Source organism: Ovis canadensis, chromosome 25 (genome assembly GCF_042477335.2).
Source record: "Ovis canadensis isolate MfBH-ARS-UI-01 breed Bighorn chromosome 25, ARS-UI_OviCan_v2, whole genome shotgun sequence".
NCBI lineage: Eukaryota > Metazoa > Chordata > Mammalia > Artiodactyla > Bovidae > Ovis > Ovis canadensis.
In genome coordinates, this window is record NC_091269.1 from 36,051,306 (window position 1) to 36,064,932 (window position 13,627).

Genomic DNA, 13,627 nt, shown 5'->3' on the forward strand with positions numbered 1-13,627 from the left:
AAAGATCAAGAACAAGAGAAGGATGTATGCTCTTGCCAGTTTTACTCAACATAGTGTTGGAAGTTCTAGCCACAGCAATCAGACAAGGAAAAAATAACAGACATCCAAATTGTAAAGGAAGACAGTTTGCAGATGACATAATATTGTATATAGCAAATCCTAAAGATGTCACCAAAACTATTAGAACTAATAAATGATTCAGTAAAGTTTCAGACAAATAGGTGGCAGATAAATGGGGAAACAATGAAAACAGTGAGAAACTTTATTTTGGGGGGCTCCAAAATCACTACAGGTGGTGACTGCAGCCGTGAAATTAAAAGACGCTTGTTCCTTGGCAGAAAAGCTATGACCAACCTAGACAGCATACTAAGAAGCAGAGACATTACTTTGCCAACAAAGGTCCATCTAGTCAGAGCTATGGTTTTTCCAGTAGTCATGTATGGCTGTGAGAGTTGGACTATAAACAAAGCTGAGCACCAAAGAATCGTTGCTTTTGAACGGTAGTGTTGGAGAAGACTCTTGAGAGTCCCTTGAGCTGCAAGGAGATCAAACCAGTCAATCCTAAAGGAAGTCAGTCCTGAGTATTCATTGGAATGACTGATGCTGAAGCTGAAACTCCAATACTTTGGTCACCTAATGTGAAGAACTGACTCATTGGAAAAGACCCTGATGGTAGGAAAGATTGACGGTGGGAGGAGAAGTGGACAACAGAGGATGAGACAGTTGGATGACATCACCAACATGATGGATATGAGTTTGAGTAAGCTCCAGGAGTTGGTGATGGACAGGGAAGCCTGGTGTGCTGCAGTCCATCGAGTCGCAAATCGTCTGACATGACTGAGCGACTGAACTGAACTGAACTGAAAGTTTCAGATTATAAAATTAATATACAAAAAGTTGTTGTGTTTCTATACATTAATAACAAACTATCAGATAGAGATATGAAGAATACAATCCTATTTAAAATTATATCATGTAAGAAACGAATTGCCAGTCTATGTCCGATGCAGGATACAGCATGCTTGGGGCTGGTGCACGGGGATGACCCAGAGAGATGTTATGGGGAGGGAGGTGGGAGGGGGGTTCATGTTTGCGAACGCATGTACACCTGTGGTGGATTCATGTCAATGTATGGCAAAACCAATACAGTATTGTAAAGTAAAATAAAGTAAAAATTAAAAATTAAAAAAATTATATCAAAAAGAATAAAATACCTAGGAGATAACCCAACCAAGGAAGTAAAAGCCTTGTACTTAGCTAACCATAAGCCACTGATGAAAGAAACTAAAGACACAGACAAATGGAAAAATACACTGTGCTGAAAATTTTGAAACATTGATATTGATAAAATGTCCATATTACCCAAGACAATCTACAGATTTAATATAATTTATACAAAAATACTTTTGGAGAACTACAGCAAATAATTCTAAAATTTGCATGGAAACACAGAAGACTCCAAATAGCCAAAACAATCTTGAGAAAAGAAGAACAAAGTTGGAGGTATCATGCTCCCTGATTTCAAATTAAACTACAAAGCTACAATAATCAAAACTCGATTGTACTGGCACAAAAACGACACATAGATCAACTGAACAGAATAGAGAATCCAGAAATATACTTATTTAATCAATTAATCTATTTCAAAGGAGATAAAAATATATTAATACAATACAATATAATAATAATATAAAATTACCATAATATAATAACAAGTAATAACAAGTAATACCCTCTTCAATAAATACCATTGGGAAAAACATGAATTAATGCAGAAGTAGCAACTGAAATACTTTCTCGCACCGTATACAAAAATAAACTAAAAATGGATTAAAGACAAATGTAAGACATGAAACCATAAAACTTTTAGAAGAAAATGCAGGCAGTGTATTCTCAGACACTGGTCTTACAATATTTTTTTTTTTGGATATGCCTCTTTGGGCCTGGGAAACAAAAGCAAAAATAAACAAATGGGACTACATCAAACTAAAAGCCTTTTGCACAGTGGAAGAAATTAGCAACAAAACAAAAAGGCAGTCTACTGAATGGCAGAAGATATTTGCAAATGATATATTTGATGATCAGATGTATATCTATATTTGCAAACGATATTTGCAAATGATATTTGCAAATGATATATCTGATGGTCAAATGTATATCAATAATATACAAATTATAGAAAGAACTCCTGCAACTCAACATCATAAAACAAACAACCTGATTAAGAAATTGGCAGAGGACCTGAATAAGTATTTTTTCAAAGAAGACACATGAAAAGATGCTCAACATCACTAATCATCAGAGAAATGCAAATGAAGGCCAACAAGGGGATACTACCTCACACCTGCCAGAATGGCTATTATCAAAAAGACAAGAAATAACAAGTGCCGGTGAGAATGTGTAGAAAAGGGGACCTTAGCACAGTTGATGGAGATGTAAATTGCTGCAGCCACTGTGGAAGACAGTACAGAGGTGTGTCATAGAACTAAAATGGAATGAATATATGATACAGCAGTTTCACTTGTGAAAACAAAATGTTAACTTGAAAGATACATGCACTCCAGTGTTCCTTGTAGCATTATTTATTCAATATGATAGCTAAGGTATGAAAGCAATCTAAGTGTCCATCAACAGATGCATAAATGAGATGTGGTATAGATGTTACAGGGACAGACTACTCAGCTATTAAAAAAATGAAATCTCACCATTCACAAAACTATGGATGGGTCAAGAAGGTATTATGCTAGTGAAATAAATCAGACAGAGAAAGATAAATACCACATGATCTTACTTACACGTGGAATCTAAAAAACAAAACAAATAAAGAAGCAAAATGAAAACAGACTCAAAGATAGAGTGAACAAATGGGTTTTGCTGGAAAGGAGAGGGCTGGTAAAATCAGAGAAATAGGTGAAGGGGGCTAAGAGGTACAAACCTCTATTTATATAATAATAAGTCATGGGGATATAATACACAGCATAAAGAATGTGGTCAAGAGTATTGCAATAACTTTGTATGGGGACAGATGGTTACCAGACTTATGGTGATCTTTTCATCATGTATGTAAATGTCAGATCATTATGTAGTACACCTGAAACTAACATAATATTTCAATATTTCAGTTTAAAAAAGAAAAAAAATAGAACAGATAATACAGGTTTTACTTGATTCTAAGAAGGAATCATAGGATTCTGGGATGGGAAGAAAAACTTAGGCGAACCAGCACAGATAACACAGTACGGGGAAAGTTTTCCTAATCTAAGAGTGAAGACAACCTAGACGGAGGATATTTGGATCTAGCGAAGGGAAGATTTCTAGGATGTTCTTGAGGTTAGAAAGAGCATCGTGCATTGAAAACCACTCAGTTTCCATATTCAGGACCAAGCAAATGAGGATCATATGGGGTAGAACTTTGCTTGAATGTATGCATAATATCACAGAATCTGTTTTTCTTTGCCAATAACCACAGGATGGCAACAACAGGAAAAGGAAGAAACATCTTTGTATCAAGATATATACTATGGTAATATATGATATTACATGTAGATATAAACTGGATAAACAAGCCCTGTATAATATCTGAATGCTATTTGAAAGAGAGATTTTTTTTCTTGCTCTTATAAGCGTTCAACTCAAAGAATTCTACCTGTTTAGCTTACTTCCTCATGCAACTTAACACCACATATGTTAGTCATTTCCTGTGTGTCCAATCTACTATGTGGATAAATTGGATCTCCAGCAACCAGAAAGTATATGAATAATCTCTGTGAAGCTCTTACTCACTGTGCCTTAGTGATTTGAATACTAATTAGTATTTGTAAAGTAGGAGGAGAAACAGGAGTTAAGTAGTGGTTGATTTTCATCACCCGATAGTAACAAACATCATCACAATATTATTGCAGAGAATAGCATCCTCCTGTCCTTTCATCTTGTTAGTTTAAAGAAAATGAGTCTTTACCTCATTCTGCTAGGAAAGATTTGAAACAGATAAGGATAATTAAAACATGGTCTTCAAAAGGTATAAAAATAATAGTGAATAATAATAGTGAAACACTTGATATCTTTTCTAATTGTCACACCCACACACACAAGGGCTTATACAATAGGTTCAATTGTATATCTACAACTCAAACTTGTTCAGTATGTTAGTTATTATCCTACTCCCATCTCAGAATGGACCATGGACCTCTCCATCTTTCCTTCTAAATCTACTCTCCTGCATTTTCTATCTTCATATTCCTTCATTTCCTATGTTCATATTGCACAAACATTGACCCCCTTTCCAACAGAAATATGGGAGTCATCTTATCTCTTCAACTTTTGTTACATCCACTAAAACAAAAAGACCTCCTGGGACTTCCCGGTGGTCCAATGGTTAGGAGTCTGCCTGCCACTGCAGGGGACATGGGTTCAAGGTCAGGTCAGGAAGATCCCACGTACCATGAGGCAACTGGGACTATGTGCCCCAACTGCTGAAGCCCACGCTAGTCTAGAGCCTGAGTTCCATAACAAGAGAAGACACTACTGTGAGAAGCCTGGGCATCACAGCTAAAGAGCAGCCCGGCTTGTTGCAACTAGAGAAGGCCTCACACAGCAGTGAAGACCCAGCACAGCCAGGGGAAATAAATCTCCCTGTCTTATTGATTTTACCTCCAAAATTATATTTAAATACCATATCTTCTTCATCTTCACGGCTACCACTTCAGGCCCTCATTCCAACTTTCAGATTCTTGTAATAGCCACTTAATTTCCTTTGGACTCATCTTGTGCCCTTCTCCAATTTATTTGGTGTGTACTGGTTCCAATCAATCCTTACAAAATGGAAATCTCATTGCCTCTCTTCCCAGTTTAAAATTCATCATTGTTCACTATAGTATTTTGGATTAAATACAACATTTTTCATTATGTCTCTAAAGGTATTCATGATCTGCACTTTACCCGTCTGCCATACATACCTGACACAGTAGCCAGGCTGAGCTATTATGCTTGTATTTAACTACATACCACACTGTGTATTCTTCTGGGCCCTTGCACACACTGCTATTGCCTCTCTTGAAGTTTTTTCCCACTTTTTTATACTCTCATATCTTTCAAACACTCCTCAAAACTGGCTACATTGTATTCAGCCCTAAAGATTCAGCTCAAATGTCGCCTTTCCCCAGGAATATGTATGTCTCTGATCTCCTGCCTTCATCAATCTGGGTTATATGGCCTTCTTTGTACTACTCTATGATGAAGGTTGGCAACTGTTTTCTGTGAAGGGCCAAATAATAAATATTTTAGGTTCTGATAGCATCCATGGGATTCTCCAGGCAAGAATACTGGAGTGGGCTGCCATTTCCTTCTCCAAGTAGGCTACACAACGGACCCTAAAAAGATCCATGTCTTAAAACCAGGAAACTATGAATGTTACTTTATTTGAAAAAAAAAAAAAAGATTGTTGCAGATGTAATGGGTTGTCAGATGAAACCATCCTGAACCATCCAGGTGGAGACTAAATTTAATGATGTGTCCTTATAAAAGAAACATATAGGAGAAGATAGGTAGGAGAGGAGGATGCAATGTGACCATAGAGACAGAGGGTGGAGCAGAGTGATGCCGCCATGAATTAAGCAATGCTGTCAGCCACTGGAAGCTGGATATGGCAAAAAAAAAAAAAAAAAAAAAAGAAAGAAAGAAAATGGACAGCTCTGGAACCCTGCGGGGAGTGTGGTGCTGTCAACACCTTCACTTTGGATTCTGACCTACACGAAGTGACAGAATCAATTTCTATGATTTCAGCCCCCCAACTTAGCTAATCCAGGAACACATGTACAATCTCAGCCACCGCTATCCAAGTCTGCCACAGTAGTGTGAACGCATAAACAATATGTAAACAAACGGGCATGACTGTGTTCCAGTAAAAACTTTATTCACCAAAACAAACAGTAGGGCAGATTTGACCCACAGGTTGTAGATTGGCACTTACAGAGCAGTGATGATCATACTCCATTATTTCTCCTCTAGAATATAAGCATCTTGAGAGCAAGAACTATGATGTATATCTTAGAACTTCTGACTTAAGAATCTCAAACTTTAATTCCTAGAGTGGCCAGGCAGGTGAATTAAGTGAGTGAAGTAGACTGGATGAAAAAGTGAAAGTGTCCCCTAATGATGGCAACATCTGCTAGGATCCTGGCAAATATGGCCATGCCAGGGCATGCTAGTGCTTCCCTCGTAGCCCAATCAGCAAAGAATCCACCTGCAGTGTAGAAGACCAGGGTTCAGTTCCTGGGTTGGGAAGATCCACTGGAGAAGGAAATGGCTACCCACTCCAGTACTCATGCCTGGGAAATTCCATGGACAGAGGAGCCTGGCAGGCTACAGTCTATGGGGTGACAAGACTCAGACACGACTGAGAGACTAAACCCCCACCAGGGCTGCATATCCAGGAGGACTACTATGTGAATGGTTAATGAGAAATATTCTTTGGAAGGAATGATGCTAAAGCTGAAACTCCAGAACTTTGGCCACCTCATGCGAAGAGTTGACTCACTGGAAAAGACTTTGATGCTGGGAGGGATTGGGGGCAGGAGGAGAAGGGCACGACAGAGGATGAGATGGCTGGATGGCATCACTGACTCGATGGACATGAGTCTGAGTGAACTCCAGGAGTTGGTGATGGACAGGGAGGCCTGGCATGCTGTGATTCATGGGGTCGCAAAGAGTCGGACACGACTGAGCGACTGAACTGAACTGATATATTTTGGGTTGGCCAAAAAATTCATTTGGAATTTTCCATAACATTTTGGGCAACCCAATAATTACAAGATAATAGAAAGGATAAATGAAGTAATAACTTTAAAAGTTTAGTCCTAAAGAAGGAAAGAAAAATAGAAAAAGTAGTAACAAAACAGCCTTAATAGAACATAGATATAGAAATCAAACTACGTCAGTTATTATTTTAACTGTGAATGAACTAAATACACCAAGTAAAGGTTTATGGTTGTCAGATTGGATTCAACAACAACAACAATATCGTGTTTAAAGCGTCACACTTTAAGTATATACAGGAATGTTAACAGTAAAAAACAAACAAAACATATGGCATGCAAACAATAGACAAAACAAAGGTAGTGTATCTATAGTAAAATCAGATAAGATAGATTTAACACAAAAAGAATTACCAAATTTGCAGATATAAAGTAAAAAGAACAATTAAGAAACCTCATAATTGTAAAAGGATCAATTCAGCAGGAAGCTATTTACAATCTTGAGTTTTTCTGTACTCCATAACAGAGCTTCAAATATTAAAGGAGAAATGAACAGAATGAAAAGGCTCAGTGAACAGATGCATTCTCTTAAAGAAAACCTTCAGCATACTTTATTTAATAGCTCATAAGACAGTCTAACAACAACAACAAAAAAAAAACTGTAAAAACAATACCCAGTTGACCAACTTGGCTTAACTGGCTTATGCTGTTTTTCAGTTGCTCAGGTGTCTGACTTGTTGTGATGCCATGGACTGCAGCATTAATTTGACAATTTGGGTGACATGCATAAGTTTCTAAAACTATATACATAATTTACCAAAATAGAAGTAGAAAATTTGACTAGTTCAGTATTTAAGCCAGTAGTTAGTTCAGTATTTAAGCTAACTAAGCCAGTAGTTAGCTTAGACATATTTTCTCTATTATTTAAAAATCTCTCCTAAAGAAAACTCTAGGCTCATATGGTTTGACTGGTAGATTCTTACAAAAATCTAAGGGAAAAAAATACCATGAATCTTGCACAATTTCGTCTAGAAAACAAAAAGACAACTGATCTAATGCAACTCTGTAGGAGCAATATAACCAGAATTCCAAAATCTGACAAGGACATGACAAGAAGGAATTAACAGAACCGATCTTTCATAAACACAGATGAAAAATCTTTAACAAAATATTAGGCAATTGAATCTAGTGATATATAAGTTGAGCTTATTCTAGGAATGCAAGATTGGCTTAACATTTAAAAATTAACCCAATCATATTGATGTAAATAAAAGAAAACAGATTATATGACCATCTTGATAGATGCAGCAAAACAATTTGACAAAAATTTTCTCTTCGTCATGTATTTTATATTTAAAAACAAAGCCTTCACAAACTTGGAGTAAAAGGCAACTTTCTTAAACAATTTGGAGAAGGAAATGGCAACCCACTCCAGAATTCTTGCCTGGAAAATCCCATGGATGGAGGAGCCTGGTAGGTTACAGTCCACGGGTCTAAACAATTAAAGAATATTCCCAAAACAACAACAACAATAGCAAACGTCATACCCACTGGTGAAAAACTGAAAACTTTCCTTCTAACCTTGGGAATGAGATAAGGATGCCATTCTTACTATTTATAACTGATACTGTACTGGAGGTCCCAGCCACTGTGGTATATTAAATGTATACATATAAATATATATATATGAATTTGAAAAGAAAGAAAAGTTGTCATTATTTGTAGACAGCATAATTATATGGTAGAAAATCCAAAAGAATCTATAAATTCTGTGACCTAACATTGAATCTGCAACGTTGCTGGATAAAAGGTCATTCTTGAAAAATCATTTGTATTTCTATATATGATTTGCAAATAGAAAATTATATTTTAAAATATATTATTTATAATAGAATATATTGGCTACATAAAAATAATTCTTATAAAATAAATATCATATAAAATATTGGGTTAGCCAAAAAGTTTGTTTGGGTTTTTGTAAGGGTATGAAAAGCTTGAGTGAACTCTTTGGCCAACCCAATATTTATAATTCTCCAACACTGGAAACCAAAAAATCCTTGAGTGAAGCTACATATTTAGATAAATTTAGAAATAAACATTTCAGAAAGCTTTTAACATTCAGAAATCTCAATATTGTAAAGATGTCAATTTTTCCCAAATAAATCTATAAATTAACACTCCCCCAGTCAAAATTCTAGCAGGATTTTTGGGAAAGCTGACAAAGCTGATTCTAAAATTCATATGGAAATGAAAGGGCCAAGAATACCTAAGGCAACTGAAGAAGGGCAAAGCTGAAGATTCATTCTACCCAAGAACAAAACCAATCATAGTTAATGAGGACCTCATGGGATTGACTTAGTTATATAAACTAACCAGTGAACTAGATTAGAGGGCTATGCATGAATGGTCATCTGGTTCATGACAAAGGCAAAAATGCAATGGGTGAAAGAAGAGTATTCTCAATAAACGTTGCTGGATTAATAGGATATGTTAAAAATACATACATACATACATATATATATATATATATATATATATATATATGTACCTCTTCCTATACCATTACCCAAAAATTAATTCCAGATGGATTGCCAATCTAAACGTGAAAATACAACAATAAAGCTTTTAGAGGAGAACACAGGAAGACATCCTTTGATCTTGGAGTAGGTAGAGATTTCTTAAACAAGACATAAAGTACATTATTAACACAGAGAATAACATCCCTATATATACATATATACACACACACACGTATCTAACAAAGGAGTAATATCTAGGATGTGTATTAGTTAGTCAGTTCAGTCGCTCAGTCGTGTCCGACTCTTTGCGACCCCATGAATCGCAGCACGCCAGGCCTCCCTGCCCATCACCATCTCCCAGAGTTCACTCAGAGTCACGTCCATCGAGACCGTGATACCATCCAGCCATCTCATCCTGGGTCGCCCCCTTCTCCTCCTGCCCTCAAACTCTCCCAGCATCAGAATATTTTCCAATGAGTCAACTCTTCGCATGAGGTGGCCAAAGTACTGGAGCTTCAGCTGTAGCATCATTCCTTCCAAAGAAATCCCAGGGCTGATCTCCTTCAGAATGGACTGGTTGGATCTCCTTGCAGTCCAAGGGACTCTCAAGAGTCTTCTCCAACACCACAGTTCAAAAGCATCAATTCTTCAGCGCTCAGCCTTCTTCACAGTCCAATTCTCACATCCATACATGACCACAGGAGAAACCATAGCCTTGACTAGATGGGCCTTAGTTGGCAAAGTAATGTCTCTGCTTTTGAATATACTAGCTAGGTTGGTCATAACTTTTCTTCTAAGGAGTAAGCGTCTTTTAATTTTATGGCTGCAGTCACCATCTGCAGTGATTTTGGAGCCCCCCAAAATAAAGTCTGACACTGTTTCTACTGTTTCTCCATCTATTTCCCATGAAGAGATGGGACTGGATGCCATGATCTTCGTTTTCTGAATGTTGAGCTTTAAGCCAACTTTTTCACTCTCCTCTTTCACTTTCATCAAGAGGCTTTTTAGCTCCTCTTCACTTTCTGCCATAAGGGTGGTGTCATCTGCATATCTGAGGTTACTGATATTTCTCCCGGCAATCTTGATTCCAGCTTGTGCTTCATCCAGCCCTGCATTTCTCATGATGTACTCTGCATATAGGTTAAATAAGCACGGTGACAATATACAGCCTTGACGTACTCCTTTCACAATTTGGAACCAGTCTGCTGTTCCACACCCAGTTCTAACTGTTGCTTTTTGACCTGCATACAGGTCTCTCAAGAGGCAGGTCAGGTGGTCTGGTATTCCCATATCTTGAAGAATTTTCCACAGTTTGTTGTGATCTATACAGTCAAAGGCTTTGGCATAGTCAATAAAGCAGAAATAGACGTTTTCCTGGAACTCTCTTGCTTTTTCAATGATCCAACAGGTGTTGGCAATTTGATCTCTGTTTCCGCTCTGCCTTTTCTAAATCCAGTTTGAACATCTGGAAGTTCATGGTTCACATACTGTTGAAGTCTGGCTTGGAGAATTGTGAACATTACTTTGCCAGCGTGTGAGATGAGTGCAGTTGCACTGTAGTTGGGGCGTTCCTTGGTGTTCTTCAGTACCCTTACCTTGAGGACCCCGTGAACAGTATGGAAAGATATGAGCCATCAGGAACTTCTAAATTAAACCACAGCTTGAGATTACTACTACACACTCACCAGAATGGCTAAAGTCAGAAAATGCCAAGAGTTGAAGGGGATGTGTATGTACCATTTGGAACTCTCATACATTGTTAGAAGGTTTGTATATTGGTACATTTCTGACTACTATTAGGCAGTATCTGCTAAAACTAAAAAGGGTCCATACAATAGGATTTTATTTACCTGAAGCACACAGAGGCAAGCCTGAGCCCCTCTGCGATTCAAGTCAGGATGATGGTTACATGAATGGAGGAGGGTACAAGTGTTTGATAGGAATACCAAGGAGTATCTTGAGAAGCAGGAAATCATCCTGTTTCCTGATCTAGATGTTGGTCACAGGAATGTATCTAGTTGTGAAATTCATTCGGATTTACACTTACGATATGAAAAACTATTATATGTATATTCGTCTCCAGTAAAAAGTTCAAAATACACTAACAACTCATTTTTAGAGAGGAATTAGACTAGCAGGTCGAGACTGATGTACATCACTAATTTCACCTTACAATAATAATGTTCCAAAGAAGTTATCTTTTTAACTCACCTTATGATCTTAGCCCTGAGCCACATGATAAAATACCTCTCTTAACCCTAGAAAATAGCTCCTGTAACTGCCGTGATAGGCGAGATGGGGCAGGTGGGGGGAATCCTTCTTCCCAATCAGAAGATTTATTTCTATAGCCTATATGTTATTCTCAAGTTCAGTTCTCCATGCCTACACTTATAAGTGCCCACTTTCCCCCTCTTGCTTCTAGAAACAAATATAACTTTCAACTAAAACAGAAGAAAATGGCCTATATATTCTAGGTCCTAGAAAACAGGCCCTATTTTGATAAAACATCAGTTGCATAATTCATTTTTCACATAATCTAAACTCATTACCTAACAATACTTATATTTTAACTGTATCTTTTTCTGTATATTTTACTCCATAGCAATGTTTTCTACCTGCCCCCAACCATGTTCTTAGGGGAGATGTCTCAAAGGTTTATTTTCATATTATAAACTACTAAGAAAGGAACGGGCTTTGAAGTTTTGTGAATAATACTCACTGAGAATCTTCTGGCATAGCAGTCACGTATTGCACGTTCAACAGTTAGTTTTTGAGGACCCTTGGGGGGTCAGGCAATGATCTGAGCACTGGAGTACAATGGGATAATGGTCAAGCATAGGTTCTGAATTTAGGTAGTCTGTGTTTAAATTCCAACTAAATAATTTACCACTATTGGCACCTGGGAAGCCCAAATAATTTACTACCTGTGTAAATATGATCTATTAATTCTATTACTTTTGTGACTCAGCTTACTCATTTATGGGGCTTCCCTGATGGCTCAAATAGTAAAGAATCCACTTGCAATGCAGGAGACCCATGTTTGATCCCTGGGTTGGGAAGATCCCCTAGAGAACAGAATGGCAACCCACTCCAGTATTCTTGCCTGGAGAATTCCATGGACAGAGGAGGTCCGTGAGGTTGCCAAGAGTCAGACATGACTCAGCGACTAAGCACATGTGCTTGCACAACTCACACACTCATACACACACTCTCACCTATGGAACAGGGATACCAGGAATTTCTCTCTCATGGCCCTGTTAGGAAGGTTGAATGGCATATTATGTGAAAATCACTTAGAACCTTCCTTAGCATGCGGTAAACACACCATATGTCAGCTGTTATTACCAGAGATAACCTCATTTTTGCCAAATCGTCTGTTGACAAATGACAAACTTTATCACCACCACACCTGCCTGCCATGCCCTCTCTGCTAGATACCCCATCCACGCTAGCAAGGAAATGACAAACACATTAACTGAACTAGCAACTAAGATTGTTGTACTGGAAAGCCCTTGGTCCATTCCAGCCCCTGCCTTTTATAAGTAATGGCACTAAGGCCCAGAGATGTTGCCCCTCTTGGACTGAATCTCACACAGCTAATGAGGGAGTGAAACTGGTGTTAGACCTTGAGTCTGCACATTTCCAGGCCGGGTGTTGGGGGTGAAGAAACCTGTAAACTGGAAAGTTAGAGCACTCTCTCAATTGGCTCATGTTTGATACCACCAAAGTATTAGTCGCTCAATTATGTCTGACTCTTTGTGACCCCCATGGACTGTAGCCCAAGTTCCTCTGTCCATGGTATTCTCCAGACAAGAATACTGCGTTGCCATTTCCTCCTTCAGGAAGGATCCTCCTTCAGGGGATCTTCCAGATACAGAGATCAAACTCAAGTCTCCTGCATTGCAGGTGGACTCTTTACTTCTGAGCCACCAGGGAAGACTTGACTCCACCAAAGGGAGCAAGTAAATTGCACTCCTCCTAGTGGGGAAGGGGAAACCTCCCTGTAAATTGCCTATTTTTAGCCTCCGTATACCCTGTGCTCTCTGCTCTCACTCTGGCTAACAGACTGCTGTGGGATTTAAGGCACTTTCCATGGTGTTGCTTGGTGGTTGCCATGCCAACAAAATTTAACAGAAATAGAGTGTTCTAGTAGATTATTCTGGGGGAAGGCTTTAAAGCCAGATTACAGCTCTGATTCTTAAGCTTAAATGATGCAAGTGATTAACTGAGGCAAGTGATGCAAGTACTGGCACACAGTAGGTACACCATTACACTGGTGGAAAAACAAAGCATGAATGCAGTTAATTGCATTAGGGAGATGAAGACCCAGCAGCAGATGCTACCTAAGTCAATCCT